General features: G+C 47.7%; 1 pseudogene; it reads right to left on the bottom strand.

Annotated features, from left to right (window-relative positions):
* Nucleotides 1–9,592: 9,592 nt before the first annotated feature.
* The window catches only part of LOC114203158 (histo-blood group ABO system transferase 2-like), a 46,618-nt pseudogene continuing 31,600 nt past the window's right edge, over nucleotides 9,593–24,610 (bottom strand).

The raw sequence follows: 24,610 nt of genomic DNA, 5'->3' as shown, positions 1-24,610 counted from the left end.
TGAACTTTGCACAGCGAAAGCTATTTGAAAGTTAACTTTCAAATAGTTAACTGAAAGAAAAACCTTTTATTTTAATTTTTAATTTTAATTCCAGTAGAGCTAACATACACTGTTATTTTAGTTTCAGGTGTATAATTGACGGATTCAGTAATTCTATACATTCCTCAGTGCTCATCAGGAAAATTGCTCTTAATCCCCTTCATCTGTTTCACTCATCCCTCCATCTACCTGCATCTACCTCAATGGGTCACCATCCATTTGTTCTCTATTTTTAAGAACCTGTATTTTGGTTTGTCTCTTTTTTCTCCTTTATTTAAGTATGTTTCTTAAATTCTGCATAAGAGTGACATCATATGCTATTTTTTTCTCTGACTGATTTCACTTAGAATAAAACCCTCTAGCTCTATCCGTGTGGCTACAAATGGCAGGATCCCATTCTTTAAATGGCTGAGTAGTATTCCACTGTGTGTGTGTGTGTGTGTGTACACACATCTCTCACCTATTTATCAGTTTATCAACAGACACTTGAGTTGCTTCCAGATTGTGATATTGTAAATAATGTTGCAAGAAACATAGGGGTGCATGTATCCTTTGGAGTTATTGTGTTCATATTCTTTAGGTAAACACCCAGTAGTGTAAACGCTGGATCATAGGGTAGCTCTGTTTTTAACATCTTGAGGAACCTCCGTACCCTTTTCCAGAGTGACTGCACCAGTTTGCATTCCCATCCACAGTGCACGAGGCTTCCCCTTTATCCGCATCCTCCCAACACCTGTTGATTCTTGTGCTGTTGAAGTTGCCCATTCTGACAGTATGAGGTAATATCTCATTGTACTATTGATTTGCATTTTCCTGATGATGGGTGATAATGAGCAACTTTTCATGTGACTGTTGGCCATCTGTATTTCTTTGGAGAAATATCTGTTCATTTTTCTGCCTATTTTTTAACTGGATTAATTGGTTGTGGGGTGTTGAGTTGTATCAGTTCTCTATATATTGGACACTATCCCTTTATTGCCTATGATGTTTGCAAATACCTTCTCCCTTTCAGTAGGTTGTCTTATTATTACTACTTTTTCATTGTTCTTCTGCTGTGAGGAAACTTTTAATTTTGATGTAGTCCCAATAGTTTATATTTGCTTTGGTTTCCTTTGCCTCAGGAGACAGTCTAGAAAAATGTTGCTATGGTCCATAACAAGAAGTTACAGTCTGTGCCCTTTTGTAGGATTTTTATGGTTTCAGGTCTCACATTGAGGTCTTGAAACTGTTTTGAGTTTTTTTGTCTGTATGGTGTAAGAAAGTGGTCTAATTCCATTCTTTTGTGCATAGCTGTCCAGATTTCCCAACACCTTTTGCTGTAGAGACTGTCCTTTTGCCTTTCGATATTCTTGCCTGCTTTGTGGAAGATTAACTGACCACATAACTGTGGGTTTATATCTGAGCTTTCTGTCCTTTTCCCATGGTCACAGTGTCTATTTTTGTGCCAGGACCATACTTTTAGGAAGACTACAGCTTGTAGTATCTCTTGAAATCTGGAATTGTGACTCTTCCAGCTTTGTTTTTATTTTTTAGGATTGCCTTAGCTGTCCAGTATCTTATGTGGTTCCATCCAAATTTTTAGATTGCTTTTTGAGTTCTCTTTGTTTAACTTATAGTATATCATTAGTTTCAGATGTAGTGTTCAATAATATATCAGTTGTGTATGACACCCAGTGCTCATTCCTTCACATACTCTCCTTAATGGCCATCACCCAGTTAGCCCATCTCCCCATCCCCCTCCCTTCCCGCAACCATCGGTTTGTTTCTATAGTTAGGAGTCTCTCATGGTTTTTCTCCCTCTCTGATGACATCCCATTCAGTTTTCCCTCTCTTCCCCCATGATCCTCTGTGCTGTTTCTTGTATTTCCCATATGAGCGAAACCATATGACAATTGTCTTTCTCGGATAGACTTATTTTGCTCAGCATAATACATTCCAGTTCCATCCAGGTTGATGTGATGGCAGGTTTTCATCCTTTCCGATGGCTGAATAATATTCCATCATAGATATACACCACACCTTCTTATCCATTCATCTCTCCGTGGACATCTGGGCCCTTTCCATATTTCGGCTATAGTGGATATTGCTGCTGTGAACGCTGGGGGGGGGGCAGGTGCCACTACTTTCTTCTAAACCTGTATTTTTTGGGTAAATATCCAAGTAGTGCAATTGCTGGGCCATAGTATAGCTCTATTTTTAACTTCTTGAAGAAACTTGATACCATTTTACAGACTGGCTGTACAAGATTGCATTCCCAACAGCAGTGTAAGAGGGTTCCCGTTTCTATGCATCTTCGCCAACATTTGTTGTTCACTGACTTGTTAATTGTAGCCATTTTAACTGGTGTAAGGTGGTATCTCATTGTGGTTTTGATTGTACTTCCCTGATGGCTAGTGATGTTGAGCACTTTTTCGGGTGTTTGTTGGTCGGTTGTAAGTCATCTTGGAGAAAGGTGTGTTCATGTTTACACACATGTCTTGAGCTAGGGTTATGGAGTGGGCCCAGTGCGTGGAAGATATGATCTGTTGAGGTGTAGAGATCACAGAGGTCTGATATGAGGGCTAGAATTAGGGAGATATCAGGCTCTGGGTTTCTATTCAATACTGTATTAAATTATATCTAAGCAGGGAATGGCTCAAGATTTCATCCAGGTTTCTCTTGCTCTAAATCATTTCTGGATTTCCAAGATGCATGATTTCACACGTTGTTGAAGGATGAGTCCTCTGGTATTCCTCACATATCCCCATCCCTGCGGCTTGGGAGACAGGCCTCTGGGGGTGGTCCTTTAAGAACCCAACATAGAGTTAGTGTTAGGGCCCAAGAAGTTGGATGGTCTAATCTGCCAACTTTGTGGTGGGCTGCTCTGTGGCCGTGGGTGAGGGTGAATGTCAGGCTCAGGATAGACGGCCAGGGGACTGACGAAAGTGCAGGTTTACTGGGATGGGCTGAGGGGGGCCTTCATATTTCTCCTGCTCTGAATCGTTCCTGGTGTTCCAAATGGCATGGGTTCATTTGCCGCCTTCCTGCAAACACTGAGCCTGACAATCACTGTGACCCATGACCTCAACTCCGTCTGCGTCCCCTGGTATTGGTTAGGTTTCCCCAGTCCAAGGGGCTAAGGAGTCAGGCCTCTGGGACAGACTCCTCAGAACCCAACCCTCAGTTAGGGTTAGGGCACAGGGGCATGGCAGCTCTGAACTGCCATGTGGCGAGCTTCTCGGGGGTCTGATTTGTGGGCGTGGGTCAGGGTGAGTGTCAGGCTCAGGGTTTTCAGCTAGGGTGCCACTGAAAGTGGGGGTTCACTGGGATGCATTGCCGAATTCTCCTAGTCGGAATCCATTCTGGATTTCTGAATGCTGCAGTTTCCTTCTGGGTTGCAGGCTGAGTTCTGATATTGTTTGTTATCCCTAATCCATGGCGGCATTGGTGCCAGGCTTCTGGGAACATAACCTTCAGAAGCCTATCTAGGGTTAGTGTTAGGCACAAGAAGCATGGCTGGCCAGATCTGCTGGGGCTATGGGGAGCTTCTCGGGGGGCTGAGTTGAGGGCATGGGTCAGGGTGAGAATCAGAATCAGCATTTGGAACCAGAGGGCCAGTGAATGTGGGGGATCAATGGGATGGGCATGAAAATTTCCCCTGGTCTGAAGCATTTTGGGAGTTAGAAATGGCTCGGTTTCCCTGTCAATGGCTGACTAAGTTCCCTGGTATTGCTCTGGTGAACCCAATCCCCAGGAATTTGGAGCCAGACCTCTGATTACAGACTCCTATTAATCAAACTAGGTTTAGGGCATGGGGCATGGCAGGCCCGATCTGCCTGCACTATGGCAAACTTTCCAGGGGGCTGAGTTGAGTGCATGGGTCAGGGTGAGTGTCAGTCTCAGTGTATAGTGGTCAGGATACTTTGAAAGTCAGGGTTCGCTGGGATGGACATGCAGATTTCTCCTGCTTTGAATCCTTTCCAGGGTACCAAATGGTGTGGTTTCCTTCTGGATGGCATGCTGATTCTTCCAGTATTGCTCAAATGTCACCTCTATGGGACTTTGGAGCCAGGCCTCTGGGGACAGAACCCTCAGAAGCCAGCTTAGGCTTTGGTTTAGGGCTTTGTGTCTTGGCAGCCCCAATCTGCCAACACTGTTGGGAGCTTCCATGGGGCTGAGTTGAGGGCATGGGTCAGGGTGTGTGTCCGGCTCAGGCTTGCTGCCAAGGGGCCACTGAAATTAGGGGTTCATTGGGATGGCCATTCAGGGTTCTCTTCTTTTCAGTCCTTTCCAGACTTCCTAATGGCAGGGTTTCCTACTAGGTGGCAGCCTGAGTTTTCTGGCATTGCTTTGTGACCCCAATCCGTGGGGATTTGGAGCCAGTCTTCTGGGGAGAGACACATCAGTCCCTATTCTAGGGTTATGGTTAGGGTCTATGGGCATGCAGGTCTGATTAGCCATTGCTGTGGTGATCTTTCTGTGGGGTTGAGTTGAGGTCGTGGGTCAGGGTGATTGTCAGGCTCAGTGTTTGTGGGTAGGGAACTAATGAAAGTGGGGATTCGTTGGGATGGCATGCAGATTTCTTCTACTCTGAATCATTTCTGGGGTTTCAAATGCCACCAGTTTGTACTGAAGGGCATGCTGAGACCTCTGGGATTGCTCTGTTTTCCCGAATCCCTGGGGCTTTGGAGCCAGGCCTCTAGGGACAAACCCCTCAGAAGAAAACCTAGGGTTAGGGTTAGGGCCCAGGTGCCAGCAGGCCAGATCTGCCTGCGCTGGGCAGAGCTTCCTGGGGGTCTGAGTTGAGAGAGTTGATCACTGTGCGTGTCAGGCTCAGAGTTTGTGGCCAGAGGGCCACCAAATATGAGGGTTCGATGGGATGGGCTTGAACAGTTCTCAGCTCTGAGTCCTTTATGGAGTTCCAAAAGGCAAGGTTTCTTTTTGATGGTTAGCTGAATCCGCTGGTATTGCTCAGGTGACCCCAATACCTAGGGTTTTGTAGCCAGACATCTGGGGATAGACCCATCAGAACCCAATCTAGGGTTAGGGTTAGGGCCTTGAGGCATAGTTCTCTTGATATGCCAGCAATGTGGAAAGTTTCCCAATGGGCTGGGTTGAGAGCCTGGGGCACGGTGAGGGTCAGCCTTAGGGTCTGCGGGAAGGGTGCCTCTGAATGTGGGAGTTCATTGGGATGGGCATGCGGATATCTCCTGCTCTGAGCACTTTCCGGATTTCAAAAAGTGTGGTTTCCTTCTGAATGGCAAGCTGAGTCCTCTGCTAATGCTCAGGTGTCCCCAAAACCTGTGTCATGGGAGTCCCGCTTTTGGTGAAGATGCCTCAGAAGCCAACCTAGAGTTAGGGTTAGTGCTTAGGGGCATGACAGGCCTGAACTGCCAATGCTGCGGTCACCTTTCTGGTGTCTGAGTTGAGGGAGTGGGTCAGGGTGATGTCAGACTCAGGGTGTGTGTCCAATGGGCCACTGAATTTGTAGATTTGCTGGGATAGGCATGCAGATTTATCCACTCTGAGTCTTTTGCAGAGTTTAAAAAAATGTGGTTTCTTTATGAATGGCAGTTTGAGTCCTCTGGTATTCCTCAGGTGTCCCCAATCCTGGGTTTTGGAGCCAGGACTCTGGGAACAGAACTCTCAGAAGCCAACGTAGTGTTAGGGCCATGGGGAATGGCAAGCACCATTTTTTGGCACTGTGACAAGCTTACCTTGGGGCTGAGCTGAGGGTGTTGGTCAAGTTGAGTGTTAGGCTCAGGGTTTGCCACCAGGGGGCCAATGAAAGTGGGGGTTAGTGGGATTTTCATGCAGAGTTCTCCTGCTAAGTATGCATTCCAAGTTCCAAATGGTGCGGTTTCCTTCTGGGTGACAGACTAAGTCCTATGGTATTGCTCAGGTGTCCCCAATCCCTGGGGGTTTGGAGCCAGACCTCTGAGGATAGACCCCTCAGAAGCCACCTAGGTTTAGAGTTAGGTCCTAGAAGCATGGCCAGCCCATCATGCCGGCACCATGGTGAGCTTTCCGGGGATCTGAGTTAAGGACATGGGTGGGTCAAGGAGAGTACCAGGCACAGGGTTTACAGTCAGGAGACCACTTAAAGTGGGGTTTTGATTGGAAAGGCATGCGGATTTCTCCTGCTTTGAAACCTTTTCGAAGTTCTAAATGGTGTGGTTTCCATCTGGGTGGCAGGCTGAGTCTTGTGGTAATGCTGATGTGTCCACAATCCCCGGGACTTTGGAGCCAGGCATCTGGGGATAGACCCCTCAGAAACTAACCTATGGTTAGAGTTAGGAACTAGGAGCATGGCAGGCCTGAACTACTGGTGCTGTGGCGAGCTTCCCGGGGGCCAGAGTTGAGTGCATGGTTCCGGGTGAGTGTCAGGCTCAGGGTTTGCACCCAGGGTGTCACTTATTGTGGGGGTTCCCTGGGATGGGCATGCAGAGTTTCCCTGCTCTGATACTTTCTGGAGCTCCACATGGCGTGGTTTACTTCTGGGTGACAGGCTGAGTACCCCGGTTTACTCAGGTGCCACAAACCCTGGGGATTTGGTGCCAGGCCTATGGAGACAGAGCCCTTAGAAGCGAACCTAGGGTTGGCATTAGGGCCTAGGGGCATGGGAGGCCCAATCTATTGGCACTGTGGCAAGCTTCCTAGGGGTCCTAATTGAGGGCATGGGTCCAGGTGAGTGTCAGGCTCATTGTTTGTGGCCAGGAAGCCCCTGAAAGTGGGGGTTCACTCTGAAATGCATGCAGATTTCTCCTGCTGTAAAACCTTTCCAGAATTCAAAGTGGTGCAGTTTCCTTCTGGGTGGAAGTCTAATACTCTGGTACTGCTCTGGTGTCCTCAATCCCCGGGGCTTTGGAACCAGGACTCTGGGGACAGACCCCTCAGAGTCCATCCTAGGGTTAGTTGTAGGGCCCTGGAGCATGGCAGGCCCAATCTGCTGGCACTGTGGCGAGTTTCCTGGGGGTTGAGTTGAGGGCGTGGGTCAGGGTGTGTTCAGGCTCAGGGTTTGGGTACAGGAGGTGGTTAAATGTGGGTTTTCACTGAGATGGGAATGCAGACTTCTCCTGCTTGGAATGCTTTCTGGAGCTCCAAATGGCTAGTTTTCCTTCTAGTGGCAGGCTGAGTCCTCTGTTTTTGCTCAGGTGTCTCTAGTCCCTGGAGCTCTGGGACAGGCCTCCTGGGACAGACACCTCAGAAGCCCACCTAGGGTCAGGTTTAGGGCATAGGGGCATGGCAGGACCGATCCGCCAGCAATATGGCACACTTCTGTTACAGAACCTGGACTGGATGGCCTGATGGAAGAACCAAGTGGTACCTGGAGATCGTGGAGGATAGGAGGTTTATTTAATGCTGGTGGGCTCAGAGGAGAGTGATCTCCAAAGGTCTGAGCCCCAAGCACAAACAAAGGGGGCAATTTATACACTTCTACTTCTGCATACTTGGAACTTTTGGCGTGTGAAGCGGGGCAGGGAGAAGAACCCGGAGGAGCTGTGGGGCAAGGACTGGGACTGTGTCACTGGCTCAGTCGGCCATCTTAGGACACAGATTTTCCTTATTATTCCATCCTTGATGCTCCCTTAAACACCTAGTTTAGAGGGCATCATCATCATCATCTTCTAAGCAGCGATAGTGAGTAAGGAGTAACTGGAGTCTGATTTTAGCAATTTGAGTAGTGATAAACCTTGTAAGGGTATTAAGAATACAAGCACCAAATGCTACTATGAGGAGAAGCAATAGCAGGAGGCCAATGAAGGGGGCGAACCAAGGGAACCATTGTGACAGAGTATCCCACCAAGTTGTCCGCTGGAGTGATTCCCACCAGCGATGTACTCATTATTGTAATTGGGTCAGAATTTCTTGGACCACCACCAACTCATTAGCATAGAAACAACATTCCTCCTGTAAGAAGAGGCAGAGCCCTCCCCCCGGCATGACCGTGTGTAGGTCGAGCCCACACCTGTTTTGGAGGACCACTGAGGCAAGTGAATCGAGTTGGTGCCGCAGGGCCAGGGCCGACTGAGCAAGGGCAGAAAACTTCGCCGCGGGTTGTTGAGTTAACTCCTGGTACAGAACCTGAGATATCCTGAAGCCAGTGGCGCCGAGGGAAACACATGATGCAGCCAGCAGGCTCACAATAAGAGGGTCGGCCACGGGGGAGCATCAAGGGTGGCTAGGGGGTCTCCATATGAGTGGGGCATCGCCCCCAGGGAAGACTGAAAATCGGTTAAGAGACTGGCACGTGTGCATGACTGATTGTGCGGGGTGGTGCAGATGTATACACCTTGATCACAAGCCAGAAAAGGGTTGTTAGGCACACAGACCCGACTTTGGCCCATGATGGGAGAAGAAGTGTTGCCATACAGCGGTACCAGAGCCAGAAAGGGATAATCTGAGGTCCCCGGTACTGAGGTGGGAGGTGACACAGTAGATTGGTTGAGGATGACACCTAGGTATTGGACGGGACCAGGCTTTATACAGATCCAGCAGTCAGACGGTAGGGGTGGATTTGAGTGGTTAAGCGCTTGGTGGGAGGTCTTAATCATACCTGACAGTTGCGCTATAGTTGCTTGCTCTGTGGGGATGGGGGACCCAGGGATGTGACAGGGTGAGTTATTTTCGGACTCTGGGGGTTGACTGTAAGGCTTGGCGTGAACATGGACTTAATCATAACTTTGGCCATGGCGTCCATCCCCATAAGGTGATATTGGCCCAATAGGAGAATGATTCCTGTAGCCCATGATGTGGCATTGGGTTCTAAGACTGAGAGGGGGAGCGGTATACAGTTATTGTTAGAGTGAGAGGATGGGGTGGCATTGCGTGACAAGGAAATATGGATGTCATTGCACTGTTTGAGGTGCCACCACCTGGTGGACCATCGTTCCATTCCCAGCCAAGTCGCCACCAATGATGGACATCCCCAGGCTTGTGAGCCGAACTGAGGGCAGGTGTTTGGCTGTTGAGGCATAGGGCCCCCACAGATGTAGATATCTACCAGCTGGTAATCTGAGTGTGGGCCATGGTAGGAACACCGTCTGTGATGTTCCCAGGTGGTATCAAGAAGCTGGCATCCATCAAAATAGAAGTTAACATTTGCTGTGTGCCCATCCCAGGTGGAAGAATCAGTGGGGGTGCTGGTGCGGAATTGAGGGGATAAGCTGGGAAGTCCATTTGCCAGTAACGGTGATATGAGAGTTTGTCCCCCTTGCCTGGCTGGGCAAGCTAGAGGCAGTGCGGAGGAACAGCTCACCAGGTAGCAGAAGACCGGGACTGACTGGGGCCAGGAAAACCATGGTGAAATGTGCTCAGGAGTAGACAGCAGAGGGCCAGGAATATTGGGATCTGTGACCTTAGTTAGAGAGAGCCATCATGGCTAACCCATTAGCAGATGAAAACCGTGGACAAGCAAATGCAGTAATACACCCTAGGGACACCCAATAAGCAATGACAGTAGCAAGTATCTGGGGGAAAGTCCAGTCAGGAGGGGCAACAGTGTAGAGTCCGACTCCCAAGATGAGGGAAATCATGCCGATGAGAGGCAGGGACCACGGTGAACAGGTGTCCATCAATCGGTGGGGTCTCGTTGAAGGTGAAGCCGTAGTGGGTTCCTGAAGTCTGTCTGGACTCTCCACTGGTGCGGCTCCTCGTCCAATTGATGAGCTTTCTTTACTCTGGAGTGGTGGACCCACGGGGTGACACCCGAGACCTTGAGGGCACTAGGCGCATTTAAAGAAACAGTGTGGGGCCCTTTCCACGGTGGTTTGAGGGAGTCTTTCTTCCAATCTTTGACCCAAACTGAGTGCTCTGTCTGGAAGGAGTGTACCTGAGATCCTAAGGAGATTGGGGCCCTTTCAATGGTGTACTTTTGTAATTTCTTTAGGGTGGCCCCCAGGGCCTGAAGCTGCTCTTTTATCCCTTTATCTCAAACCCAATGCAAGTTTCCTGGAAGGCTTCCCAAGTACAGGGAGGCCATCCATAGGTTAATTCAAATCCGGAGAAACCTGATGTCCCAGGTGTGCAGCGAGCCTGCAGGAGAACCAGGGCTAGGAGATCCGGCCATGGGGGGTTAGTCTCCTGACAAAACTTTGCTAAGGATCCCTTATGGTGCAATTCATTTGCTCTACTTTCCCTGAACTTTGGGGCCGGTAAGTGGTGTGGAGTCTCCAGGTGATATTGAGAGATTTGGTCAAGACCTGTGCAATGTCTGTCACAAATGCGGGTACATTGTCACTATGGAATGTTAATGGCAGGCCGAGCTGGGGCACGGTCTCCCACAAGAGGACATTAGCTAGTTCCCAGCTTTGCTCTATCCTAGTTGGGAAGGCATTGAACCACCCAGAGTATGTGCATACCATTACTAGGAGACATCTGAACCCCCTGCTTGGTGGCACATCTGTGAGGTCTACCTCTAGTTCTTCGAAGGGGTTTGCTCCCATCCTCTAGACACCTGATGGGAGCCATGGTGCCGACCGAGCATTAATTTTAGCACATGTTATGCATCATTCACTCATTGCTCGGCATAGTGCTGGCAGCTGACTGATGTAGTAGTGCTTCCTGAGAAGGGCCTCTAATGCAGTTTTTCTCAGATGAGTGAGTTGGTGGTATTCCTTGACTAGATGCCCTCCAGTTGCTGTTGGAACAAAGATGTGCCCATCTGGCATCACCCACCATCCCTTTTCAGTCAGGGTGGCACCCTCAGCCATGGCCCATTCCTTTTCCTTTTTAGTGTAACTGTATGGAGGGACTTCTTCCGGGGGTGTTAGGACCATGATGAGGGAAGAGGCTCTGTCCATGTCCTCACTGGCTGTGGTCTTGGCTGCCTCATCTGCCAGACAATTTCCCTGTGCTATGGGGCTGTCTCCTTTCTGGTGTCCCTTACAGTGCAGGATTGCTACTTCTTTGGAAGCTAGATGGCTTCGAGGAGTCTCAGTGTCTCCTCTTTGTTCTTGATAGCTTTTCCTGCTCTGGTCAGGAGGCCCCTTTCCTTGTGGATGGCTCCATGTATATGTACAGTAGCAAAGGTGTACCAAGAGTCAGTATAGATGTTGACTTCTTTCCCTTCACCGAGGGTGAGGGCTCGGACTAAGGCCTATAATTCAGCCCGTTGAGCTGGCCATCCAGCTGGTAATGCCTTAGCTTCTAGGACTTCAGTGGTTGTAGTTACTACATAACCCACTTTCCGGGCACCCTCTTGTAGGTAACTGCTGCCGTCACTTAACAGAGTGAGCTCTGGATTCTTTATGGCTTGATCCCGCAGATCTGGATGGCTCTCGTAGACTTCATCCATCACCTCAGATCAGTCATGGTCTGGTTTCCCCTCTTTTGTAGGGAGAAGCATTGCTTGATTTAATGTCCTTACTGTTTCGAGGGTGACCTGCGGGTCTTCTCAGAGGAGCCCTTGGTATTGTGCTAGCTGACAGTTGGAAAAGAGGCGGTGTCCCTGTGCGTTCATGAGGGACACAACTGCATGAAGGACATTGATGTTAAGTTCTTGACCCAGGATGAGTCTGTCTTCCTCCTTGATGAGTAGGACTGTGGCTGCCAGCACCCTGGGGCATGGCGGCCATCCCGCTGCCATGGGGTCCAGTTTCTTTGACAGGTAAGCAACTGGCCATTGCCAGGGTCCAACAGTCTGGGTGAGTACCCCAAGCGCTATTTTTTCCTTTTCATGCACAAAGAGATTGAAGGGTTTTTCTACATCTTGTGGACCCAGGGCTGGAGCTTGCCCCAGTGTGGTCTTTATCTCTGTGAAATCGGCTTCTGCTTCCTCAGTCCAGGTAGGGTGTTCTCGAACTGGTCCCCCTAAGAGATCATACACTGGTCTTGCCATTACCAAGAATCCAGGGATCCAGCTGTGGCAGAATCCTGCAGGCCCCATTAATTCTCATAGGCCCCTTTTTGTCTGGGGCTGTGGAAGGGAGATGATGACCCTTTTCCCCTCCGGCCCTAGTTCTCTTTTCCCTTGGGTGAGGAGGAAAGCAAGGTGTCAGACCTGTTGTTGGCAGATTTCTGCCTTCTTCCATGAGGCTCGGTACCCCGAGTCTGGCAGGAGCTGTAGGAGGGCCTTTGTGCCTTTTGTGCAGTCTTCTTGTGTGTAACTGGCAAGGAGGAGGTCATCCACATACTGGAGGAGGGTGCATCATGTGGCCCCTGTTGGGAAGCTGGCAAGGTCCATGGCCAATGCTTACCCAAAGAGGGTTGGTGAGTTTTTTAAACCACTGCAGGAGTCACGTCCAAGTCAGTTGCATTTGGCGCCCTGTATCATGTTCAGACCATTCAAAGGCAAATAGTGGCTTGCTCTGGGGAGCTAAGCAGAGGCAGAAGAAGGCATCCTTCAAATCTAGGCAAGTGAACCATCTGGCCAAACCTGGGATTTGGCCGAGGAGGGTGTATGGATTCGGGACCACCGGGTGCAGAGAGATGGTCACCATGTTGGTGGCCTTAGGTCTTGAACTGTTCGGTATGCCCCTCCTGGCTTCTTGACTGGCAGGAGTGGGGTATTCCAGGCTGACTGGCACTCGACTAGAACACCTGCTTCTTTGGTTTGGTCAGATGTTCTTGGACGCTGAACTTAGCTTCTTGTGGAAGGGGGTATTGCCTTTGCCTCTGAGGTTGGGTTCCTGGGATCAGTTCAACAATGATAGGGGCCCAATTCTGGGCTAGTCCAGGTGGGTTGTTTTCAGCCCATACTGAAGCGAAGGCAAGTCTGCACTCTGGCAGGCTGCTAGGTTGGGCCTGGGCACAGAATAGCCTCCATTCTTCTTCCCTTGGTGTGGTAATTGTTAGCATTAGGGACGCCGTCTCCTCTTGCCTTGGGTTCAGTCGGAGGCTAGTGTGTCCAGTGGGCTCAAAGTTTTTCTGAGCCCTAAGCTTGGAGAGTATGTCTTGGCCCAGTAGAAATGGGGCAATCAGGCAGAAAAAGGAATGCGTGTTGGACCTTGTGGCTCCCGAGATTGCACTGGCGAGCCTGGAAAAAGGGCTGTTGTACCACCCGTATCCCCATGGCGCCGAGGATGGTTGCAGTCCTATTGCTGAAAGGTGCCACTGGGGAGGTGACAACAGAGTGCTTGGCTCCAGGATCAACCATAAAAGTCACTGGTTGGCCCCCCACCTTCATTTTGAACGTGGGTTCATGGGGGCCAAGGAAGAAAGAGCCTGGTCCCCCTCAGTCTGAGTCCATTCCCACAAGGCCTATGAGGTCCTCCCCTCGGGGTTCTTCCTTGTAGCGGCTGGGCTTCTGAGCCTTTCCCCGTTTGGGACATTTGTTGTTCCACTGCCCTTTCTTTTTAGAGTAGGCACATTGATACCTTGCCAAGTGGGTTTTGGGCTTCCCCCCTTTCAGTGGCTGGGGTCTCCCCATTTTATGCTGTCCTTTTCATTCAGGGTGGCAGCATGGAAGCTGACTTTCTTTCATCTTTTTGTGGGCTTCCCTTTCAGCTGCAACCTCCCTGTTCATGTAGACCTTATTGGAAATCTCGATTAGTTGGGTGATGTTCATCCAGGCAAAACCATTTAGTTTCTGAAGTTTCTTTCTGATGTCTGAGGAAGCCTGAACCACGAAGGTGGAGTTTACCATCTGTTGGCTTTCCTGTGCCTCGGGGTCAAAAGGAGTGTATATCCTGTAGGCTTCACATAGTCTTTTGTAGTAGTCCACAGGGGACTCACCTGGTTGTGACCGAGGATACCTTAGTCATGTTCATGGGTTTCTTAGCTCCTGCCTGGATTCCCCGGAGGAGGGCCTCCTGATACTGGCGGATGTGGGACTGTTCTTCGGGTGTGGTGAAGTCCCATGCTGTGGGCTCTTTGGGTGCGGCTGTGTTAGCCCAGGCACCAGGGTCGATGACTCCCACTGGTGCATGATCTTCCAGGTACTGCCGTGCAACTTTCATTATTCTCCTCCTTTCCTCTGTATTAAACAGGGTGCGGAGTAACTGTTGGCAGTCGTCCCAGGTTGGCCGATGAGTCTGTAAGAGGGATTATATGAGGTCTACCATGGCCTGTGGTTTCTCAGAGTAGGATGGGGTGTTATGTTTCCAGTTGAGGAGGTTGGTTGTGGAGAAGGGCTGATAATAACATCGTGGAATGGCTGGGTTGGACCGTCCATTCTTCATCGCGCCTATCGGGTTCCTGCGTCTCTCGTGCCGGCATTTGGAGGGTGCTTGTGACTGGCCTCGGGCATAGCCTGGCTGCTGGTCCTCGAGAAAGTGGATCTTTTGGGCCTGGGGGCGCCAGTGGATCCTCTGGGCCTGGGGGCGCTGGTGAAACCAATGGCGGCAGTGTGTCTGGAGCTGAAGGGCCATGTGTAGGCAGTCTTGGGGGTACGTACGGTGGGGGCAGGGTCGGTTCATCCTTGGGAACTCCGACCAGGATTTGTGGAGATTGGGGCTTTTGCTGATTTTCTTTAGGTCACTTGGAGGAGGCGATTAAGACCCTCGCCTGTCCCTGCCTATTGCAAGCAAATCGCATCCAGGGGCGAAGGGTCTGAGCAGTTCCTAGCCAGAAGTCAATGTACGGAAACTGGTCAGGGTGTCCTGGTTCTCCTGTTATGACTCGCCATACTCAAAGTATCATTGGGGCATCCAATGTCCCTTCTGAAGGCCACCCGACATCTAAGGTGAGCCATTCCAATTCACATAGGGTTCTTAACTTGCCGGGGTTCTTCCTGACTCCATAGTCTCCTGAAAACCACTTCTTGAAATTTTGGATCATGGTCTCTAGAACCATAGGTTTACTCTGCCCTGACCCCATGGTGTTGTCCCAGTGTGCGGTGGCGCAGAGACAGACAAAGGAGGAGGGTGCCAACTGAGATGAGACCAATCAGATGCCTGTCTGGCCGTGTCCCAAAGGAGCTTGAGTGAGGCTTAGCCATAGCTCTCTCAGTGTTGTGACATATGATTGGAAACTATTCTGATGCCGCCATAACTATATGCCATTCACCACGGAATTGCAGACAGGCCCACTCAGACTCTGTAGACTTCTGGGGACCTTAAGGGTGCCCGCCCATGGACTCACAGAATCAGTCCAATTGAGCAAGCCAGGTCGGACTGCATATTCACTCCCACATTCACACTCCAGAATTTATTACATTTCCTCCCTGAGAATCCCTACCTGTGAGACCTCCAAGAGGTCTCTGGGAGGTGATCAGGCTCCCCTTCCACCACAATGGGGGTGGGCCTGTCTGGATCCTGGGACCCATGGCCCACCAGAATGTGACATCGGGACCAGGTCCTCGCCTGCTAAGTCTCCTCGAGTCCAGTGGGTACAGCAGAGTGGGGCCAGCCCAAGGCGACTGGGGCGGGAGACTGCCAAATATTAGGGTATGCCTTCTCCATTACAATTCCTCGTTCTGTCACCACCCCGCCATTGCCCCAAACCGGTGGCAACAGTGGGCCAGTGTGGTTGGGTTTCCTGGTCAGGGAACCAAATGTTATGGAACCTGGACTGGATCGCCCATGGAGGAACCTAGCGGCACCCCAGATCTTGGAGGATAGGAGGTTTATTTAATGCCAGCAGTTTCAGAGTAGAGTGATCTCCAATGATCTGAGCCCTGAGCACAAAGGGGGCAATTAATACACTTCTACTTCTGCACACGTGGCACTTTTGGTGCATACACAAAGCAGGGCAGGGAGAAGCACCTGAAAGAGCCCCGGGGCAAGGACTGGGACTCTCTGCCTGGCTCGATCCGCCATCTTAAGTCACAGATTTTCCTTATCACTACCACTGGGTCTGAGTTAAGGGCATGGTTCAGGGTAAGTGTCAGGGTCAGGGTTTGCCTCCAGGGGGCCATGGAAATTGGCCGTTTGCTGGAATGAACATGCAGAGATCTCCTGCTCTGAGAGCTTTCCACAGTTCCAAAGGGTGTGGTTTCCTTCTGCGTGGCAGGTTGAATCCTCTGGTATTGCTCAGGTATTCCCAATCCCTGGGGCTTTGGAGCCCATCCTCTGAGGCCATAGACCTCAGAAGCCACCTTATGGTTAGGGTTAGGGCCAAGAGGAATGGGAGGCTCGATCTGCTGGCACTGGGGTGATCTTCCCAGGGGTTTGATTTGAGAGTGTGGGTCAAGTGAGTGTTAGGCTCATGCAGCCAGGGAGCCTGCAGAATGTGGGGGTTCGCCAGAATGGGCATGCAGATTTCTCCGGCACTGTATGTTTCTAGAGTTCAAAATGGCTCAGTGTCCTTCTGGGTGGCAGGCTGAGTCCTCTGCTATTGCTCAGGGGTCCCCAATCCCTGGGTCTTTGGAACCAGGCCTCCGGGGACAGACCCCTTAGAAGCCATGTTAGGGTTTGGGGTAAGACCTAGGGGCATGGCATGCTGATCTGTTGGGGCAGTGGCGAGCTTCCCAGGGTTCTGTTTTAAGGGCATGGGCCAAGGTGAGTGTTAGGCTCAGGTTTTGAGGCCTACAGGCCACTGAAAGTAGGATTTCCTTGGTTTGGCATTCCGAATACCACTTGTTTTGAATGCTTCCCAGAGGTCCATTTTCACAGAATCCACCTGGGTGGCAGGTTGAATCTATGGTATTGCTCATTAGTCCCCAATCCATGGAGTTCGGATCGGGGTCTCTAGGGACAGAGCCCTGAAAAGCCACCGTAGGTTTAGGGTTAGGGACTAGAGGAATGTCAGTACCAATCTCCAGGCGCTGCAGTGAGCTTCCGCTGCTTCTGAGTTGAGGGTGTGGGTCAGGGTGAGTTTCAGGTTAAGGGATTGTGTCCACTGGAGTGCTGAATGTGGGGATTTGCTGGGATGGGCATTCAGAGTTCCCCTGTTCTTAATGCTTTCCAGAGATTAAACGGCGGGTTAAGTTGGCAGGTCCTTCTTGTTGGCTGTTTAAGTCCTCTTGTATTGCTAGGAGTCCCCAGTCCTTGGGGCTTTGGAGCCAGGCCTCTGGGGACAGACCACTCAGAAGCCTCCCTAGTGTGACGGTTATGGCCTGGCAGCATGGCAAGCCGAACAGCCGGCGCTGTGGTGCGGTACGGGTGGTTTGACTTAAGGGCGTTCATCAGGGTAAGTGTCAAGCTCATGGATTGTGGCCAAGGGGCCGATGAAAGTGGGGGTTCCCTTGGATGGGCATGCAGTGTACTCATGCTCTGAATGCTTTCTGGAGTTCCAAATGGCTTGTTTTCCTTCTGGGTGACAGGCTGCGTCTTCTGGTCTTGCTCAGGTGTCCCCATCTCAGTGGCTTTGGAGCCAGGCTTCTGTGGACAGGCCACTCAGAAGTCAACCTAGGTTTAGATTTAAGGCTTAGGATCATTCAGCAGGGATCTGCCCATGATGTGCGAGCTTCCTGTGGGTCTGAGTTGAAGGTGTGGGTCAGGATGAGTGTTAGGCTCAGGTTTTGCCGTCAGGGGGCCACTAAATGTGGGGTTTCACTTGGATGGGCATGCAGATTTCTCCTGCTCTGAATGCTTTTCTGGAGTTCCAAATGGCGTGGTTTCTGTCAGGGTGGCAGGCTGAGTCCCATGGTATTGCACAGGTGTCCCCCAAACCTGGGTCTTTATAGCCATGTCCCTGGATGCTGAGAGAGCTCATGTCCCCAGTCTCAGAAGTAGCTGCTGGCCTCATCTCTCTGGGCCATGGGATGGCCAGTGCTTCTGTAAACATCCAAAAAGAGTGGGGAAATTCTAGACAGGAGAGGATCATCTGAGTTTTGTGCGCTATTAAGTCCTCATTCTTCCATTTTGCAAAACCAGGATAACCCATAATACTTACTTCACAGGATTTATTTGTGAATGTTATGAAATAATGTACTTTGAACTTTAAAGGGTTCTTATTTTTATTCCACTTGTAGAAGAAGAGAGAAGAAGCCAGGGTGGGGGTGGAATTGAGTGGCCAGTGCACTTGGATATTAACTCTGGAGTTTCTGCTGGGACTTCGAGGTGACCTTCTCCTTTCAGGTAACCTGGATGGGGAGAACCATGCTGCAGAGTGAACAGTGGAGGATGTTTTCCTCCAAAAGTTCGTGCTGGGCATTCCCAGGGTGTCTGGTCGACCAGCTGATCCTAAAGCGCTGGGCTATCCAGTTGGATATCTGTGTCCTGGTCTTGAGGCAGCTCCCTGCACACAAGTTCTACTTCCTGGTGGGCTACAGTGAGACTCTGCTGTCCCACTTTTACAAATGTCCCGTCCGTCTGCACCTCCAGAGTGTGCCCTCCAAGGTCGTATATAAGTACATCTAAGGCAGTCACCTTTTCTGCATCAGGCTCTAGCCTGTGAAGGACTGAACCATATGGGAAAGGAGTGAAGTAGAAATGGGGAAATACATCCCCTCACTGTCTCAAGGATTCCTTTTCAAAGCTGCTGTTGAATAAATAGACCTGTGTTTTCTTGCCTCTTGGTTTGTCTTTCCTCCTTAGAGAAGAGAACTAGAATAAGGTTTCTTCGAAGATGTTCCAAGGCTCCCCAACAGGCTGCCAGTTGTTTGAGGCTTGGGTAATAGCTACAGTGCAATGAGTCTCTTGTCACTTTACCGGAACTTTACCTGGAGTTCTTTGTTTTTTCTCAAAGTGGAAGAATCCCTTTTTGGTCATTATAAAATAATCAACATTAATTTATTTATAATTTTAAACAATATGGACATGTGTCAAGTAAACCATGAAAGTTTCTTGTAATTCTTCTATAGAGAGAACTACTGTGAACAGTTTATTTTATTTCCAGATGTACCTTTTCCATCCAGAAATACATTATGGATACTCGTTGCTTATTAATAAGCTTTCAATTGAGCACCTACTGTAGGCCACAGATTCTTCTGAGTGCTTGGAATCCATCAATGGACAAAGCATTCTGTTCCAAGATCCCTGCCTTCGTGACACCTGTATCCCTGTGGAGGTCTGCAGGGAGGGTTAGGCAGCACTGAGGACTCCCAAGAAGGTGAGATCAGTGCAGGAGAGCGTTTCAGGAGGTGGCATCTGCAAAAGCTGCACGTGGTGCTGGGTGGTGGGGAAGGGATTGCTGACCAACTTCACTGTGACACTGACCTTGACCCTCACCTTGACCATGACCCTGTTTCATTAACCCTGAACCTCAACCTCACACACTGTATTCCAACCCTGACCTTGACTTATGATTCTGACCATAATCCTCACCCAGACTCTTATCATGATCTTGACCATAAAACTCAGAGGCATCTAAATATGACCCTTGCCCTGATCTTCCCTTATTGACAAACTGGATTCTGACCCTGACTCCAAAACCCAACCATTACCCAGACTATCCCTCACTCAGATCAGACCCTACTCTTAACCCTGGTTTTGGCCCTGATTCTAACACTCAACAACCCTGGATTGATGGATCTGATTGTCATTCAGGCCCCAAGACACCCTCACACCTTGCTGACAAAACGCAACCTTAACCTGACATGTCTGTTCATGTCTTCTGCCCATTTCTTGATTGGATCATTTGTTCTTTGGGTGTTGAGTTGGATAAGTTCTTTATAGATTTTGGATATTAGCCCTTTATCTGATATGTCATTTGCAAATATCTTCTCCCATTCCGGTGGTTGTTTTTTGGTTTTGTTGACTGTTTCTTTTGCTGTGCAAAAGCTTTTTATCTTGATGAGGTCCCAATAGTTCATTTTTGCCCTTGCTTCACTTGCCTTTGGCAATGTTTCTAGGAAGAAGTTGCTGTGGCTCAGGTCGAAGAGGTTGCTGCCTATTTCTTCCTTTAGGATTTTGAAGGACTCCTGTCTCACATTTAGGTCTTCCAACCATGTTCAGTCTCTTTTTGTGTGTGGTGTAAGTATATGGTCCGGTTTCGTTTTTCTGTATGTGGCTGTCCAATTTTCCCAACACCATTTGTTGAAGAGACTGTCTTTTTTCCATTCGACATTCTTTCCTGCTTTGTCAAAGATTAGTGGACCATAGAGTTGAGGGTCCATTTCTGGGCTTTCTGTTCTGTTCCACTGATCTATGTGTCTGTTTTTGTGCCAGTAGCACTCTGTCTCGATGATGACAGCTTTGTAATAGAGCTTGAAGTCCGGAATTGTGATGCCACCAGCTTTGCTTTTCTTTTCCAATATTCCTCTGGCTGTTTGGGGTCTTTTCTGGTTCCATTCAAAATTGGGGATTATTTGTTCCATTTCTTTGAAGAAAGTGGATCGTATTTTGATAGGGATTGCCTTATGTGTAGTATGCTCTAGGTAGCATTGACATCTTCACAATATTTTTTCTTCCAATCCATGAGCATGGAATGTTTTTCCATTTCTTTGTGTCTTCCTCAATTTCTTTCCTGAGTATTTTATAGTTTTCAGAGTACAGATTCTTTGCCTCTTTGTTTAGATTTATTCCTAGGTATCTTATCGTTTTGGGTGCTATTGTAAATGGGATTGACTCCTTAATTTCTTTCTTCTGTCTTGTTGTTGGTGTATAGGAATGCCACTGATTTCTGTGCATCGGTTTTATATCCTGCTAATTTACTGAATTCCTGTATGAGTTCTAGCAGTTTTGGGGTGGAGTCTTTTGGGTTTTCCACATAAAGTATCATATCATCTGCCAAGAGTGAGAGTTTGGCTTCTTTGCTGATTCAGATGCCTTTGATTTCTTTTTGTTGTCTGATTGCTGTGGCTAGGACTTCTAAAATACTATGTTGAATAGCAGCGGTGATAGTGGACATCCCTGCCATGTTCCAGACCTTTGGGGAAAATTCTCAGTTTTTCCCCATTGAGAATGATATTCCCTGTGGGTTTTTCATAGATGGCTTTTATGTTATTGAGGTATGTACCCTTTATCCCTATATTCTGAAAAGTTTTCGGTTATTTCTCTTTTCTTTTTGATAAGTCTGCCCGGGGTTTATCAATCTTGTTAATTCTTTCAAAGAACCAGCTCCTAGTTTTGTTGATCTGTTCTACTATTCTTTTGGTTTCTATTTCATTGATTTCTGCTCTGATCTTTATTATTTTTCTTCTCCTGTTGGGTTTAGGCTTTATTTGCTATTCTTTCTCCAGCTCCTTTAGGTGTAGGGTTAGGTTGTGTATTTGAGACCTTTCATGCTTCTTGTGAAAGGCTTGTATTGCTATATACTTTCCTCTTCGGACTGCCTTTGCTGCATCCCAAAGATTTTGAACAGTTCTGTTTTCATTTTCATTTCTTTCCATTAATTCTTCTTTAATTTCCTGGTTGACCCATTCATTCTTTAGTGGGATGCTCTTTAGCCTCCATGTATTTGAGTTCCTTCCGACTTTCCTCTTGTGATTGAGTTCTGGTTTCAAAGCATTGTGGTCTGAAAATATGCAGGGAATGATCCCAATCTTTTGGTACTGGTTGAGACCTGATTTGTGACCTAGCATGTGATCTATTCTGGAGAATGAGCCATGGGCACTAGAGAAGAATGTGTATTCTGTTGCTTTGGGATGGAATGTTCTGAATATATCTGTGAAGTCCATTTGTTCCACTGTTTCATTTAAAGTCTTTATTTCCTTGTTGATCATTTGCTTAGATGATCTGTCCATTTCAGTGAAGGGGGTGTAAAAGTCCCCCACTATTATTGTATTGTTGTCAATGTGTTTTCTTTGCTTTTGTTGTTAATTGGCTTATATAATTGGCTGCTCCCATGTTAGGGGCATAGATATTTACAATTGTTAGATCTTGTTGGATAGACCCTTTAAGTAGGATATATTGTCCTTCCTCATCTCTTATTACAGTCTTTGGTTTAAATCTAATTTGTCTGATATAAGGATTGCCCCCCAAGCTTTCTTTTGGCGTCCCTTAGCATGGTAAATTGTTTTCCACCCCCTCACTTTCATTCTGGTGGTGTTTTTCGGTCTAAAATGAGTCTCATGCAGACACCATATTGATGGGTCTTGTTTTTTTATCCAATCTGATAGCCTGTGTCTTTTGATTGGGGCATTTAGCCCATTTACATTCAGGGTCACTTTTGAAATATATGAATTTAGTGCCATTGTATTGCCTGGAATATGACTCTTACTGTATATTGTCTCTTCCTTTCTGGTCTATGTTACTTTTAGGCTCTCTCTTTACTTAGAGGGCCTCTTTCAATATTTCTTGTAGGGCTGGTTTGTTGTTTGTAAATTCCTTTAGTTTTGATTGTCCTGGAAGCTTTTTATCGCTCCTTCTATTTTCAGTGACAGCCTAGCTGGATATAGTATTCTTGGCTGCATATTTTTCTCGTTTAGTGCTCTGAAGATATCATGCCAGTCCTTTCTGGCCTGCTAGGTCTCTGTGGTTAGGTCTGTTGCCAATTAATGTTTCTACCATTGTAGGTTACAGATCTCTTCTCCCGAGCTGCTTTTAGGATTTTCTCTTTGTCTCTGATACTCATAAGTTTTACTATTAAATATAGGTCGTGGGCTCCTGGGTGGGTCAGTCATTAAGCGGCTGCCTTCGGCTCAGGTTATGATCCCAGAGTCCTGGGTCGAGTCCCATATCAGGCTCCCTGCTTAGTGGGAAGCCTGCTTCTCCTTCTCCCACTCCCCCTGCTTGTGTCCCTGATCTCGCTGTCTCTGTCTCTGTCCAATAAATAAATAAAATCTTTTAAAAAAATGGGTTGGGGTGTTGACCCATTTTTGTTGATTTTGAGCGGGGTTCTCTGTGCCTCCTGGATTTTGATGCCTTTTTCTTTTCCCAAATTCGGGAAGTTTTCTGCTATAATTTGCTGCAATATACCTTCTGCCCCTCTCTCTCTTTCTTCTTCTTCTGGGATCCCAGTTATTCGAATATTGTTTCATCTTATGGTATCACTTATCTCTCAAATTCTGCCCTCGTGATCCAGTAGTTGTTTATCTCTCCTTTTCCCAGCTTGTTTATTTTCCATCATTTGGTCTTCTATATCACTAATTCTCTCTTCTGCCTCATTTATCCCAGCAGTTAGAGACTCCATTTTTTATTGCACCTCATTAATAACCTTTTTGATTTCGACTTGGTTAGATTTTAGTTCTTTTATATCTCCAGAAAGGGTTTCTCTAATATTTTCCATGCTTTTTTCAAGCCCAGCTAGTATTTTTAAAATCGTCATTCTGAATTCTAGTTCCAACATCTTATTAATGTCCATATTGATTAGGTCCCTGGTAGTCGGTATTGCTTCTGTTCTTTTTTCTGGGGTGGTTTTTTCCATCTTGTTATTTGGTCCATCCGGACAATAGATGAATGAGAGAACAAAATGCTAACAGAGTAACAATGACCCCAGAAAAATATACATTAAACAAATCAGAAGAAACCTGAAACTGGGGGAAAAAAAGTAAAAGAAAGTAAAAAAAAAAAGGAAAAAGAAAAGATAAAAAATAAAAAAACAAAAACAGAATATGATCAAATATGATCAGAAGAAAGTGCCTCCCAAGATTTTAAAAAAGAAAAGCTTATATATGTACACTAATAAGGGCAAATATGCTGAAGGGATGGAATGACTCTAAAGATGAAAAATATAAAGGATTTTATAAAAGGAATTGGTATGAAGTTGTTTGAAAAAGAAAGAAGAGGATTTAAAAAAGAAGGGAGGGAAAGTGATCAGGCATGAGACTAGAACAAAGCCATATAGTAGATAGAGATTTAGGGTATATTATGGTCTGTTAGAAGAAACTGTATCCCAGAATTTTAAAGAGAGAACGACTTATATATATATATATATATACCAAAAATAAGGTTAACTACTATGAAGGGATAGAATATGACTCTAAAAATGAAAAATGAAAAGATTTTTTTAATTTTTTATTGTTATGTTAATCACCATATATTACATCATTACTTTTTGATGTAGTGTTCCATGATTCATTGTTTGTTCATAACACCCAGTGCTCCATGCAGAATGTGCCCTCTTTAATACCCATCACCAGGCTAACCCATCCCCCTACCCTCCTCCCCTCTAGAACCCTCAGTTTGTTTTTCAGAGTCCATCATCTCTCATGGTTCGTTGCAAAGATTTTTTTTTAAAAAAGGGATTGATAAGATGTTGATTGAAAAAGGGAAAGAGAAAAATTCAAAAAAAAGAAAAAGAAGAAAAGAAAAATAAAAAAATTAACTTTGAAAGACTAACGAATCATGGGAAAAAAGCCATGAATTCTAGGTGCAGTATTCCCCTAGTGCTGGAGTTCTGCCATTCTCATTGATCGGTAAACTTGGTCTTGGCTGGTTGTTCTTGCTGTTCTTCTGGGTGAGGGGCCTGTTGGCGTGGTTCCCAAGTGTCGTTGGCGGAGGCGGAACTGCCCTGCCCTTGCTGGTTCGGGCTAAGTAATCCACTCGAGTTTGCTCTCGGGAGCTTTTGTTCCCTGCAAGCTCTCAGTACAGCTTTGGAGGATGAGAGTGAAAATGGCAGCCTCCCAATCTCCACCCCAGAAGAGCTGAGAACTTGGGACCCCACTCCTCAGTGAGCCCCCTGAGAAAAGCAGTCAATCACTCCTGTCTCCCTGGTCTCTGGCCTCACTCTGTGTTCACCCGGCCTGTGACCGAGCGTAGCGTTTCTATCTCTGGCACATGACCCCGTGTGGAGTCTCCAACCCAGGAGATTCCTGCGTTGCCCGCTGGCGCCGATCCTCCTGGGGGAGGAAGGGGAGTCTCCCCGCATCTGCCACTTGTTAGGTCCCTGCTGGAGGAGCAGCGGCCCGACTGTGCTGTGGATCACATTTTATGGCAACCCCGAGCTG

This window comes from Eumetopias jubatus, unplaced genomic scaffold (assembly GCF_037043125.1).
Source record: "Eumetopias jubatus isolate StellerSeaLion01/CBP00866 unplaced genomic scaffold, mEumJub1_p1.0 scaffold_17, whole genome shotgun sequence".
Lineage (NCBI taxonomy): Eukaryota > Metazoa > Chordata > Mammalia > Carnivora > Otariidae > Eumetopias > Eumetopias jubatus.
Note: the sequence above shows the minus strand (reverse complement) of the source record. Positions and strands in the feature narration are given on the sequence as shown.